Source organism: Amphiprion ocellaris, chromosome 7 (assembly GCF_022539595.1).
Source record: "Amphiprion ocellaris isolate individual 3 ecotype Okinawa chromosome 7, ASM2253959v1, whole genome shotgun sequence".
Taxonomy (NCBI): Eukaryota; Metazoa; Chordata; class Actinopteri; family Pomacentridae; genus Amphiprion; species Amphiprion ocellaris.
This window is the reverse complement of record NC_072772.1, coordinates 10,473,835-10,486,165: the sequence shown is the minus strand read 5'-3', so window position 1 is coordinate 10,486,165 and position 12,331 is coordinate 10,473,835. Positions and strand designations below refer to the sequence as shown.

Genomic DNA, 12,331 nt, shown 5'->3' with positions numbered 1-12,331 from the left:
AGCTTACATCAGGTTAAACTCTGCTCACTGCGGTAAGTGTCCCAAGTTTTGAGATACCTTATCTACCTCTTGGACTGATTTATAAAGCAAAACAACAAAATGCAAAAGAACACATCTACAGAAGCTGATTTTCACACATTTTCACATCAGCAGAATTTTAAATGACCTTAGCAATAGCTTAGCATATTGTTGGCATTACAAACACATTACCGCCCTTCCTGTCTGCTTTATTTTTATGCACACCAAGACAAAAAACATATGACAAAAGTGTAGTGTCAGGCATCACACTGTCTGTGTAGTTTTACCCAGCCACAAAACCCACAGTGTTTATTACCACCTTTTCTGGAACAGAAATACACTGGCAGCACAGTCTTATTTCTCTTTACAACATACCCCGCAGAATCTTTATTTTAATTCCACTGTCTGTGAGGAGACAGTGAATGCTACATTGTTTAAATTCTGATACTGCTGAATGTCAATAAAACAATTTAGGTATAGTGTGTGCTGAAGTCCAACAGACACATAATCTAATAATTTATTAGCTGGTAATGTTTTTTATTACACGACCCATAAGATAAATTAACATTTATTTGATGGAGTCTGTCCTAAAATGTCAGCTTTGTTTTTCATTTCCTTCTCCTGCAAATGGAGTCCTACATTATTTAAAGAGTGGTCATGGCAAAAATCGACCTGCTAATTGCATTTATTGGATAGGGACAGCTGAAGAAAGACAGGAAGGCCAGGGTAGAGAAAGGGGATGGCATCCAGCAATGAGCCTGAGCTGGAAAGATGTACTGAATTGAACTTGGGCTGCTACAGTGAGGACTTAGTGCATGGTGCACATGCTCCTGATGTCTTAGACAGCAAAATACATTATGGTGCAAAACAGAAATTACAATGCCTGTAGTGTGACTGTAAGCCTTCAAAGTATTTGCACTTACACGAAAGTAGATTTTCATCGATGGAGTAACCTCCCACATATGCCTGCCTGCAAAGTTCAATGTGAAAATATTTCTTTTCCCCAAACTACTTCATATATTTTACCATTTACTTTTTTTTTTGCGGGTAAAAAATTCCAGAATTCGTAAATCTGTGGAACAAAGATCAAGTTCGTCTGGTGGTTTTGCTTTAACCAACCTCATATTTTACTACTGGTCTGGCAACATTCAGAAAACTCTATTCTTACTGCATACACCTAACCTTGACTGATATATTCAGGAATTCCATTCCTGCCTCTCCTACTCACTCTTGGTTGTAGTTTACTCCCATCTACTTCTACCCCCGTCTAAATATTCCTCTAATATCCTGGTGCAATTCAGTGTAGAGATGACTTATTATCAGGTGTCGTTTCAATCTTTAACCAGCTTCCATACCAGGGCCCATAGGCAACAACCACACGTTTACTCCTTACTGACGAGACTCAACATTTGGTAAATGGGGAAGGCTAGAAATGAATGGATTTCTAAAACTTTTTTAAGATGGAATTTTACAGTCACCATTTGTTTCTTTTTCTTGGTATTACCTAGAATCAGTAGGTAAGACATTTCTAAACTGCTGCACAACTCTTGAAAAATAATCTCTAATATCTACAACTGGATTGTGACTGGAGTTGAATGATGAATGTGGTTCCGTGCCTTACAGTCCTCTTTCTGCACACATCTGAGTTTAGTCCAGTTGAGTTTAATGCTCGTTTGGCATAATTCCACCACAACGTTAGTCCAATGTGTGCCCGCTGTTCTGCTGACCCTGCAAACCTTTAAGTTACATTCTGGTCCTGCTCAGCTGCTTTCAGAGGCATTTCACAAGGATTAAATGTTCAAGTTGATGGTTGCCCTTTGCTAATGATTTACAGCCCTGAGTCCCACTCCCTTGTAGTTCTGCTGTGTCTGACATGATCTCTGTCCTAATGCTGCTGGCCAGAACAAGGACACTTCCATCACGGAAATCTCCCACCTCCCACCATTCTACATAGCTTAGTGACACCAAGTTCTTCCTGCTGTTGGAGAAAATTAAGTTTATTTTTTAAGTATTGAAGTTTACTTTTAAAGGCTCAATGTATACATTCTATAAGAGGTTGCAACCATTTCTACACATTTTCAGAACTTCTCTATTGCCCCACCAAATAAAGACTTACAATTCTTGCACAGCATGCTACGACCACATGTCCAGACTCTTTGGAATTTTTCAAGGATGTATGCATACTTTTGGCAACTACTACCTTACTTAAAGAATATTTTTGGGTTAAACTATGGCTTTGTTTATTAGTAACAGTGTAGAGAGACAGGAAATGTGGGGGAAAGAGAGTTGAGGAATGACTTGCAGCAAATGGTCATATCAGTGGTGTGTATTACAAAAACACAGACCACACTGCATTGTTGTCAGGTTGTGAACTATTTATACAGGTGAACACATAATAATAATAATAATAATAATAATAATAATAATAATAATAATAATAATCATCATAATAATAATAATAATAATAATAATTTTTTCTCATATCCCTGCAGATGTTTGTCATATGTAATCAAATACTTCACATTAACATTCTGGATAATAAAGTCAAATTAGCGGTAAACTCTGGTTCAATACACAAAGAGTGTTCATGTATGATAATGTGATGATATGCAATATACTTTGCAGTAATGTTAATTATACACACTGGTATAAACACATTCATTTACTTATATGACTGATGCTATCTTCAAGATCACTCACCCACGTTACCACTATTCTGGTACCTTGGGATATGCTTGAAAACAAGTTAGTGTCCTTTAACCCATTTCTCACGAGAATCAAGGTAAAATAAATGCTTTAAAATCATCTGCTATCAGATTACTACCAGACTAGGAATGTGAAAAAGTCTACTAAAATGCCATTGTAAAACAAGGACAGAGAAAGTCCTTCTTCTCTGTGACATTCGAGGACTAGTGTTATTAAACTGACTTCTGAATTTCAACAACAGACCAGTTCCTCTTTATAAAAATTATTTAACACTAAAAACACCATTGTGTGAAACATTTGAAGGTGGCGCTCAACACATATTTTTTATGCGTTGAACCACAGGCAGACGTGTGACAAGCAGTCTATATAGCACTATTTTATATCTGATGATCTGATTAGTGGTGAGATACAGCACAGAACTGGGTTTAATGTCGCTGTGCAACCATATTGAAAATCTAGAAGGAACAAGCGATTTCATGATTACCAGGCTGTACTATTTACACATCCAGTCGGCATGGACAAAATTTGTATTATTTATGAGTCATTTATTGAATGGAAACCCAAAATCATTCCTTACAAGGTTCCCCACCCACAGGCTTACTTTGCAGGGCAGGCAGAATTTAGTGAAGCTGCTGGCTCTGCTGCTACCAGATTTCTGAAGAAGACATTTTTATAACTTTTGATTTGACCTTAGATTTTTATCAAGATGGTGCTGAAAAACACATGCATACACACACAAAGGACATGACTCATATACCCACCACCAGACACACTGCTGCTTTCAGCCCACTTTCAATTAGAACTGAATAGTGACTCAGTGCTGCCAGCACAGCAATGCATCCGAACAATGTCCTCTAGTGAACAACCTTGTGTGTGCACATGGACACACACACTTATCACTAATTCCTCGGGGAGCCACATTTCACAAGATGTTTCCAATGGCAACTCATCCCAACCTACTGACCACATTTACCCTAAGGGTCTATTAATCATATCAAAGCTGTGATGCGACAAAAAACTATGTTCGACTCCAGTAACTATGAAATTCTGGGGATGATGATGTTTTCCTCCCATGATTGGCATCAGTTGATATTACTGAGAGTGCATTAGTGTACACTACAAACTCACAAAAGAACAGATTTGTACTATCCATGCTATGTGACATATTTCAAAATTACCAAACAGCTGAATAAAGCCACCTCTAAAATATTCAACAAAAACTACAAATGATATACTTTGTGGACATAGAATGTATTGTAGGACTGATGCATTAGATTGCATTAGTTTTAGGTAGGTGTTCACAAGAAAAAGGAACACTTACACTTACAATAAGGTGGGAAAGGTTGAACACAGCCAAACTCTGTCTTTAATGATCCACAACCAGAAACAATTTGAGAGAAAAAGTAGCTCCTCAAAAAGTCAAGCTATTCTGATTTCGAAAAACTCATCACCAAATGCCGTGTTCCTTTCCCTTGTGAAAAGATACAGTCTAGAAGAATTTATAACCATGACTTGTCACTTTAATGACAGGCTCCAATGATCACTTCTCACACAACTGGCCTCATCATTTAGCCTGTATAATTTTACAGTTCGACTGCTCTGTTCATCCCAAGAACCAGTGAGATATTCCTCTATTGTGGAGTGATTCAGAAGCAAGTAATCATGTGAGTGTATGACACAGAGAGAGAGAGAGACTAGGAGAGAGAAGAGTACAGAAAAGTGGTAGACACAGGAGAGAAAAAGAACGACAGATTTACAAATCTTTTAGATGCAATGTTGAGTCACTGACCAACAAATAATTTAGAGCTTACATCCTCTTTAGAATTACAGTCCATCTAAATCAAGATAGTGATTTTGAATTAGCCTGATTTAGCATCGCGTACATCTCATACTGTCAGATACAAAAGTCTTGAGTTGAGGGGTAAAGAGAGATACTTACATCTGTGTTTGTAACACTACATTAAGTTGTGCTCTGTGGGCACTTGAAATCCAAAAGCAGACAGTCACAGGCTTACTCACTACCAGTTTCCAGTCTACTGCAGGACAAAGCAAGGACAGTACGGCCATGATACTGTTCGATAGTTACTTTTGCCAGAGTGCCAAAATAACAATTACTAGGTCTTTTTTGTATCACCCTTTAAAGCAATAAATCCCTAGCATTTTAAAAGGGCACATGACCCTGTAAAGTCTTGCTCTTCTCCGATATGGTGGAGATAAAACTACCGAGTTTCTTCAACTTGACAGCAAAATTTTGAGACTGAGGGGCTTAAAGCAATAGATTAATATTTTTTCAACCACAACAGCCAGAACCATCATTTTCATGGTTCAAGGGATCTGAGTGAGTGAAAATACTGAACTGTCACAAAAGTTTTGGTTCACCGATTTTAAGGGTCTAATGAGCAAGTCTGTCATGCAAAACGTAATTCTATTTTAAGGCTATAAACCCACATGCAAAAAAATCTTTGTCTTAAACTGTGTATCTCACAGAGTACACTGGTACTTAAAAGGAAATAATTTCAAAGAAACAGGAAAAACACAGACACAGTTTCCACTGATGTGAACAACTTATCTGATAGCATGTTGAGAAAGTTTCACTATTAAACACACCTTTTCGCTACAAAAAATAACACAAACAAGTGAGTCCTGCCCTGCTGTCCAAAAACAGAAATAAATAAGCTGATGAAGAAATCTTGAGTTACTAGCTCTGTGGGTTTGGGTAACCTGATGCAACTCTATACTGACCGAAAACGTTGTTGGTGACAATTAGCCAGTCCCAAGGGCTGCAGTAAAAGGTGTAAAATGGTTTTACAAATTCATGCCATTCTTGTTGCGACAGTATCTCATGTGGTAATGCTCCATCACATAAATATATTACACAATATCGAACTGCGGCTTGACTATGAAACAATATATTGCTGAAATCGTAATCACAGTATCTGTCAGAAAAATCACGATTAGATATTTTACAATAATCATACAGCCCTAGTCAGGATGACCACAAGTTAGCCTGTGGGCTAAAAGTTACAAAAACAAGATCCAACTAGACACAACTACTAAAAATGGAGATTATTAGTCAGGTTACAGTTCTAAATGACATTTTAAATAAATGTTAAACACTACATTTACACACATTACAGAACACACTTTTAGACAATCTAGATTTATTTTCTCTGGCCTTAACTTGCATTAAATTTAAAGTATCCAGAAGTAGCATGATGTAAATAAGCTACATTAATATTTTTATACTTGGTTTAGGGTACTGATTACATTTTTTAACAGATATTTTATCATTAAAGTATCCCTCCCAACCTTGTCCAAATGCTAACTGGGACATTTTAATAATTGATCAATCTGTTCATTTAACTTGATTAATCTATTAGTTGTTCAGGCAATAAAATGTCAAAAATGTTGAAAAATGTCAGTCAGCATCTTTAAATGTCTTGTTTTGCCCACAGCCCGAAGGTATTCAGTTTCCCATCACAGAGGAGTAAAATAACCAGAAAATATTTACATTGAAGAAGCTGGAATCACATGGTTTAGACTTTTTCTCTGTTAAAAATATACTCAGAGCTATTAATCAATTATCAATATTACTTTAACCTGTTCAAGAATACTGATATGGGAAACTCTGAATGAAGAGCCCTCCTCAGACAGCAGAGGATAAGTCACTTTATCTATAAGTTTAGTTAAACAGCCAGATTTAACAGTGAAACATCCATACAGCCAGATTAGAAATAATGAATTCCACTGGGGATAAACAGTCCAGAGAACAGAGCAGCCTGTGGCAGCTGAGAAAAACAGCCAAACACATCTTTAGCATTAACCCAACCAAGGTCGAGAATTATTTCCTCTTCTCCATTAATTAGTAAGCTGATAAAAGCAGAACCGGGCTCAACACCGAAGATTTACTGACACAGACACTGTGTAGTTTGCTGACCGTTAGGTTTGCTGCTAAGCTAACGTTAAATTCAAACTAACGGTCAGAGCATCAAGAGACTACATTTGGTTTCTGAACCACCGCTGTTGACTTAGAGCTGCTAAGTTGGCGTCTCTTCTTATCAGTTCGGGCAAAGTTTCTCTTGGGAAAAAAAAGTTAAAGTTAGATTCTTGTCATTCACTCACTCTTTGGTGTCTTCACAAGAGTCCGACTCGCTGAAATGTCTGGTCTCCGTGGGTGAAATTAGCAGCCACGACAGCGACGCCGAATAGCGGATAACATTTTCACTCACGGCTGAGAAGCAGCAGCAGCAGCAGCAGCGACCCGCAGCAGCCACAGTCAAGCTAACATGAAGAAACTGAAGCTGCCGGACCACACAAAAACTCACAGGGAAGCTCAGCAGTGACACGTTTTACGTTGAAGACGAGGAACTTGGCCACTGTTGTGTTTTCCTCATTGACCGTGTGCAACTTGACGACGAAAAAAATAGGCAAAAACTTCCGTGAAACCGTCATGTGACCGCTGAGAGAGACTGGACAGCCCTGTGTGTTCTCATGCAAATACCCTTTAACCACATACAGTATCACCCCACTCACTTCCCACCACCAGCAGCTACAGCTCAGACGAGGCTGTGTTTAACAAGAATATGTATGCCTATTTGTTTCATTTACATTATGTTTTTAAGTGACTTAATTAGTTTTAAATTTGTCTGGTGCTTTACTTTTATTGTCAAGTCAATATAGCTTGGTGCATTACACCAACAAAACACTAAGAATTCCTCATATATATTCCTTCTAATCTGGCTGTATGGTTTCACTGGTAAATCTGACAGTTTAAACTTATAAAGTGACTTATCCTCTGCTGTCTGAGGAGAGCTTTTCATTTTGAGTTTCCCATATTAGTATTCTTGAACTGTGTGTTGGCAGGTACAAGTAATATTGACAATGGATAATAGGTCTCAGTATTATTTTTAAAAGAGAAACAGTCTAATATAAGTGATTCCAGCTTCTTGGATGTGAATATTTTCTGGTTACTGAATATCTTTGGGTTGTGGGCAAAACAAGACATCTAAGGACGCTTGGGAACCACTGACTGACATGTTTTATTGCCCGAAAAACTGATGGATTAATCGAGAAAAAAATTAACAGATTAATCAGCTAACAGGGTTGGGAGAATATGTTATAAAGAAAAACAATATAGAAAAAATATTTATAAAAAGTATTTGTCTTTCCTATAGACACTACTGGTCAATATTTTAGAACGCCCCAATTTTTAATTTTTTTTCAATTGAAATTCAAGTAGTTCAAGTCTAATGAATAGCTTGAAATGGTACAAAGGTAAGTGGTGAGCTGCCAGAAGTTTTTAAAAAAGGTACGGTTATTCAATACTGCAAAAATAATGTGTATTTCAGAATTATATAAAAAGGCCTTTTTCACAAGAACAAGAAATGGGTACCAACTTATAGCTGTTCTGCAGCAATGAAGGTTGATCAACCCTTGAAAGTTGGTGCTACCAAATCCTACAGGTGTCCCAACTTTTCTTGATTACTTCCAACCTCCTCTGTCTGTATAAAAGTAGTGTTGGACACACCATGGCACCATTCCCTCAAGAGCATTATTTGAACAGTATTGTACTACAGAAAGTAGTGTGTTGATGTAAAAATGGTGAGGATAAGGCAATTAACAACAGAGGAGAGACAGACCATCATAACACTTAAAATGTAGTCGTTCCTACAGAAAGACTACATCTTGACCGGGTTGCTGTGGGGGTGGCAGTGCGAAGAAAGTCAAGGTGTCAGGGAGTACAGTTTTCTTCACCATCAAAAGGTACTCAGAAACTGGGGGAAACTCTGACAGGAAGAGGTCTGGAAGACCCAAAGCCACAACAGAATCAGAAGATAAGTTTCTGAAAATCAACAGCTTGGTGATAGGCGGCTCACAGGACAACAGCTTCAAACACAGCTTAGTAGTGGTCGTAGTAAGAAGTCTCAGTTTCAGCTGTGAGGAGAAGACTTGGAGTTGAAGGTTAGACAGGGGAAGTTGCAGCAAGAAAGCAATTGCTAAGATGTCAGAATGAAAAAAAGAGGCTTGCCTGGACCATGAAGCACCACCAATGGACTAATGAAGACTGGAAGAAGGTATTATGGACTGATGAATCAAAATCTGAAATCTTTGGTTCATCACGCAGGATTTTTGTACACCAAGTCAGAGAAAGGATGGTTTCTCAGTGTGTGACATTAACTGTCAAACATGGAGGAGGAAGTGTGATGGTCTGGAGCTGTTTTGTTGGATCCAGTGTTGGTGACTTGAACAGAATGAGAGGAACCCTGAACCAAAACGGCAACCACAGCATTCTGCAGCTCCATGCAGTACCCTCTGGTATTAGTCAGGGCTTCATCCTACAGCAACATAAGGACCCAAAACATGAGTCCAAGCTATGCCAGAACTACCTTAGGAAAAAAGAACAAGATGGCAAGCTTCAAAACATGGAGTGGCAGCACAGTCTCCAGACTTAAACCCCATGGAGCTGGTTTGGGATGAACTGGACAGAAGAGTGAAAGCAAAGCAACCTACAAGTGCTGCATATTTATGGGAACTTCTGAAACAGAGTTAGGAAGAACTTTCTGAAGAATGTTTGATTTTCATTGTAGAAAGAATGCCACAAGTGTGTTCAGCTGTTATGTCTGCCAAAGGTGGCTACTTTGATGAGTCAAAAGTTTAGAATACATTTTGGTTTCTAAATTATTTTTTTTTAAACTTCATTAGTTTATTTGTTCTATGCTTTTATTTCTGAGTACAATGAGACATTGACATGCATCATTTCCAATAAAAACATGGAAACATTGGGGTGTTCTAAAACTTTTGACCAGTAGTGTATACATATAGGAAAGAGGAAATATATTGCTTATATTTCTCTTTCCTATAAATATCCCAATAATTAGATTTTTTAAAAAATTATTGTTAATAAAAGGCGAGAAAAAAATCTATTTATAGTAAATCTTGCCACTGATAAAAATTACACAAGACATAGAATTCCAAAGTTTTCCTCTGGATTTTTGAATAGTTTTCTGTTCCATATACACGATCATTAATAAAATATTGTCTGTCTGTTTTGTGTTTTCCATCCGTGTATGAAGGGCTGATATATTAATGGTTTGTAATATATTTAATCATCAAATTACAATCTGTATCCTCTTCTCTCACGTCAGCTAACTTCATGTCCTCTTTCACTACATCCATAAAGATCCTCTTTGGTCTTCCTCTAGGCATCCTGCCTGGCAGTTCAAAATTCAGTTAACTGGTGTAATCATTCCTGATTCCAAAGAAAATCTCAACACTTTTACAACACCTTTCCTGCAGAGGACAGGATGGGCCTGCAACGGGTGGTGAGAGTAGCAGAGTGGGTGATTGGGACCCAGGACACTATTTTTTCTGAAAGACATTACAGGACACTTGGAATCAAAACCAACAGAGTCAAAAACAGCTTTTATCCACAAGCTGTCAAATGTGTTCTCCCTCCCCCCTGAATGTGCAATATTTATGCTTAATTGCAATATTTATGGTTGTGTACTGCATTCATATTATGTGCAATCATGCGTGGAGTAGGTCTCTAACCGCACAACTCCTGGTCCATATTTGCTCTTTTGTATATATTTTGACTGTATATGTTTTTTTAGTCTGTGTTTAATATTGCTTTATATAGTTTATTTTTTAATGCTGCTAATACAGAGAGTGCTAAACTGGTTTTCATTGTTTCTGTAACAGTGACAATAAAGACCTATTCTATTTTTTCATTCTTGCTGATACTTTTTTTTATCACACCTGACACTTTTCTCCACCCATTCCAGCCTGCTTGCACACACCTCTTTTTCACACTCTCCATTGCTCTGGACTAATCATAAAATTATAATGTTAGGACATTTTTGTTGTAAATTAATGTATACCAAAATCACGATCATGTCCCTGCAATAAAGGAGTATAAAATTCTCAGAAAATATAGGAATACCTTAAATATATTAAGCATCAAAACTACTTAAGACTGTTAGTATCAAATGCAAAAGACTTTAATTTAGTATTTTTAGAATTATGCTCTACTTGTAAAATATTTGACTTTAAAATGATAATGTTAGGGCATTTTTTTGTAATTACTCTGTACACCAAAGTCAAAATCGTGTCCGTGCACTTAAATACAAGTGCAAATTAGATATAAATGCAGTGTGTGTGTATATATATATATTTTATAAAGACACACTCAGCACTTATTCACAAAATTAAATAGAAGTAAGTTTTAAAAAGGCCAACAACAGTGCAGCAAATAAGCCCCCCCAGCTAGTAGGAACTATATCCATTATAACCATGAAAAGAAATATATTTGATCAGATTTTACAAAGGTTGATGTGGCATTCAATAAATCCTCCAGGCAGCTGAGTTGTTAGTTGTAGGGTCCCTCAAGAGCCAGAAGAGGGCAACCACTCACCATCAAGATGAGCATAAACAGATTTCAAAAGGCATCACGTTAAAAAGTGATCAAGAGAAAAACACATTAGCAGTAGAAAGAGTGTGTTGCATCTAAATCAACCTTAAATTATTACAGATTTCATTTCAGCTGCAATAAAAAAAGTCAGCTGGATGAAAGAAGTTTGACAAGGCTGATGTGTAATAAAAGTCATGAGGTAGAGCAAATTGGAAGCCTTAACTTCACGGTCACCCCATACATCATCATATCCTGGGAGACTCTTACCATCTGAAGATATGCCACTTGTGAGAGAATGAAGAGGTCACATATCACTGTGCTGTGTCAAACCTGTAATGTTCATCGTGGTTTTTAGAAGGGAAAATACGTCTATTATTCTGGCCTCTGTGTCTGTGTGTGTCACTTATGTGATTCAGGGTGTTGGGCTCCCTCATGTCCCAGTCAGGGGCCCTGTCGCCTCACGAGACATATGAATAAAAGGGGTAATATTTAAGCTGTCAGGAGCCTGAATGAACAATGCACTGACTCTGTGACAAGTGAGTGACGTGGCAGTATGTTTTTCCTTTCACTTAGGGTTAAAGATACAACAGGGGGCACCAGAGCAGAAAGATTAGCATAAAGGAATGAGATGAGTGAAGGAGAGTAGGAAAACAGGTGGTTAAATGCGAGAAACTGAAGATGTATAAGAGGAAAGTTAAAAGAAATTGAAAAAAAGCGAAATTAAGAGAGCGTAGAGGAGACAGAATGGGACAGAATGCAAACAAATGAGGGTGAACAAACGGCTGGGATTAAGGAAAGGGGAGTAAAAAGAGAAGAGTGGTAGAGGAAGAGGGGGAAAAGTGATGCATGAAAGACAATCAAAGGAGAGGAGAGGTCTGGATGAGGTTAGGATGAAAGCACGGTAAGAGGATGAAGAGATGGGGGGAAAAGAAGAGGAGAAATTGAGGAGCAGAATAAGGGGGAGAATACAAGAGATGGCAGGAGAGGGGATGAAGAGGAGGTGGGGTGGTGATGAGTCATCAGCAGGCTCTCAGCCTCGGTGGGCCGGGTTGCTGTGGGGGTGGCAGTGTGACACATATGCAGAAACACACACACAGAGGGTTGCTGGCCGTCACGCTGCTTATATGTCTCCTCCTGCTGTGGAGGCGGGTGGAAGACAATACAGGGATGCCACTGGGACGCACACAGCCACGCACT

General features: G+C 38.1%; 1 protein-coding gene and 1 long non-coding RNA gene across 3 annotated transcripts in view; one reads left to right on the top strand and one right to left on the bottom strand.

The window, feature by feature from the left end:
* Positions 1–7,136, bottom strand: part of LOC111579983 (arf-GAP with Rho-GAP domain, ANK repeat and PH domain-containing protein 1) — a 56,820-nt gene extending 49,684 nt beyond the window's left edge. The window contains exon 1 of one of the 2 annotated variants that reach the window (XM_023287531.3): positions 6,847–7,136. The gene's annotated coding sequence lies outside the window, so the exon portion shown is untranslated. The remainder of the gene's footprint in view (positions 1–6,846) is intronic. The other variant, XM_023287530.3, reaches the window with a different exon arrangement.
* Positions 1–12,331, top strand: part of LOC129349270 (uncharacterized) — a 29,972-nt gene that overhangs the window by 12,180 nt on the left and 5,461 nt on the right. The window lies entirely within an intron of this gene.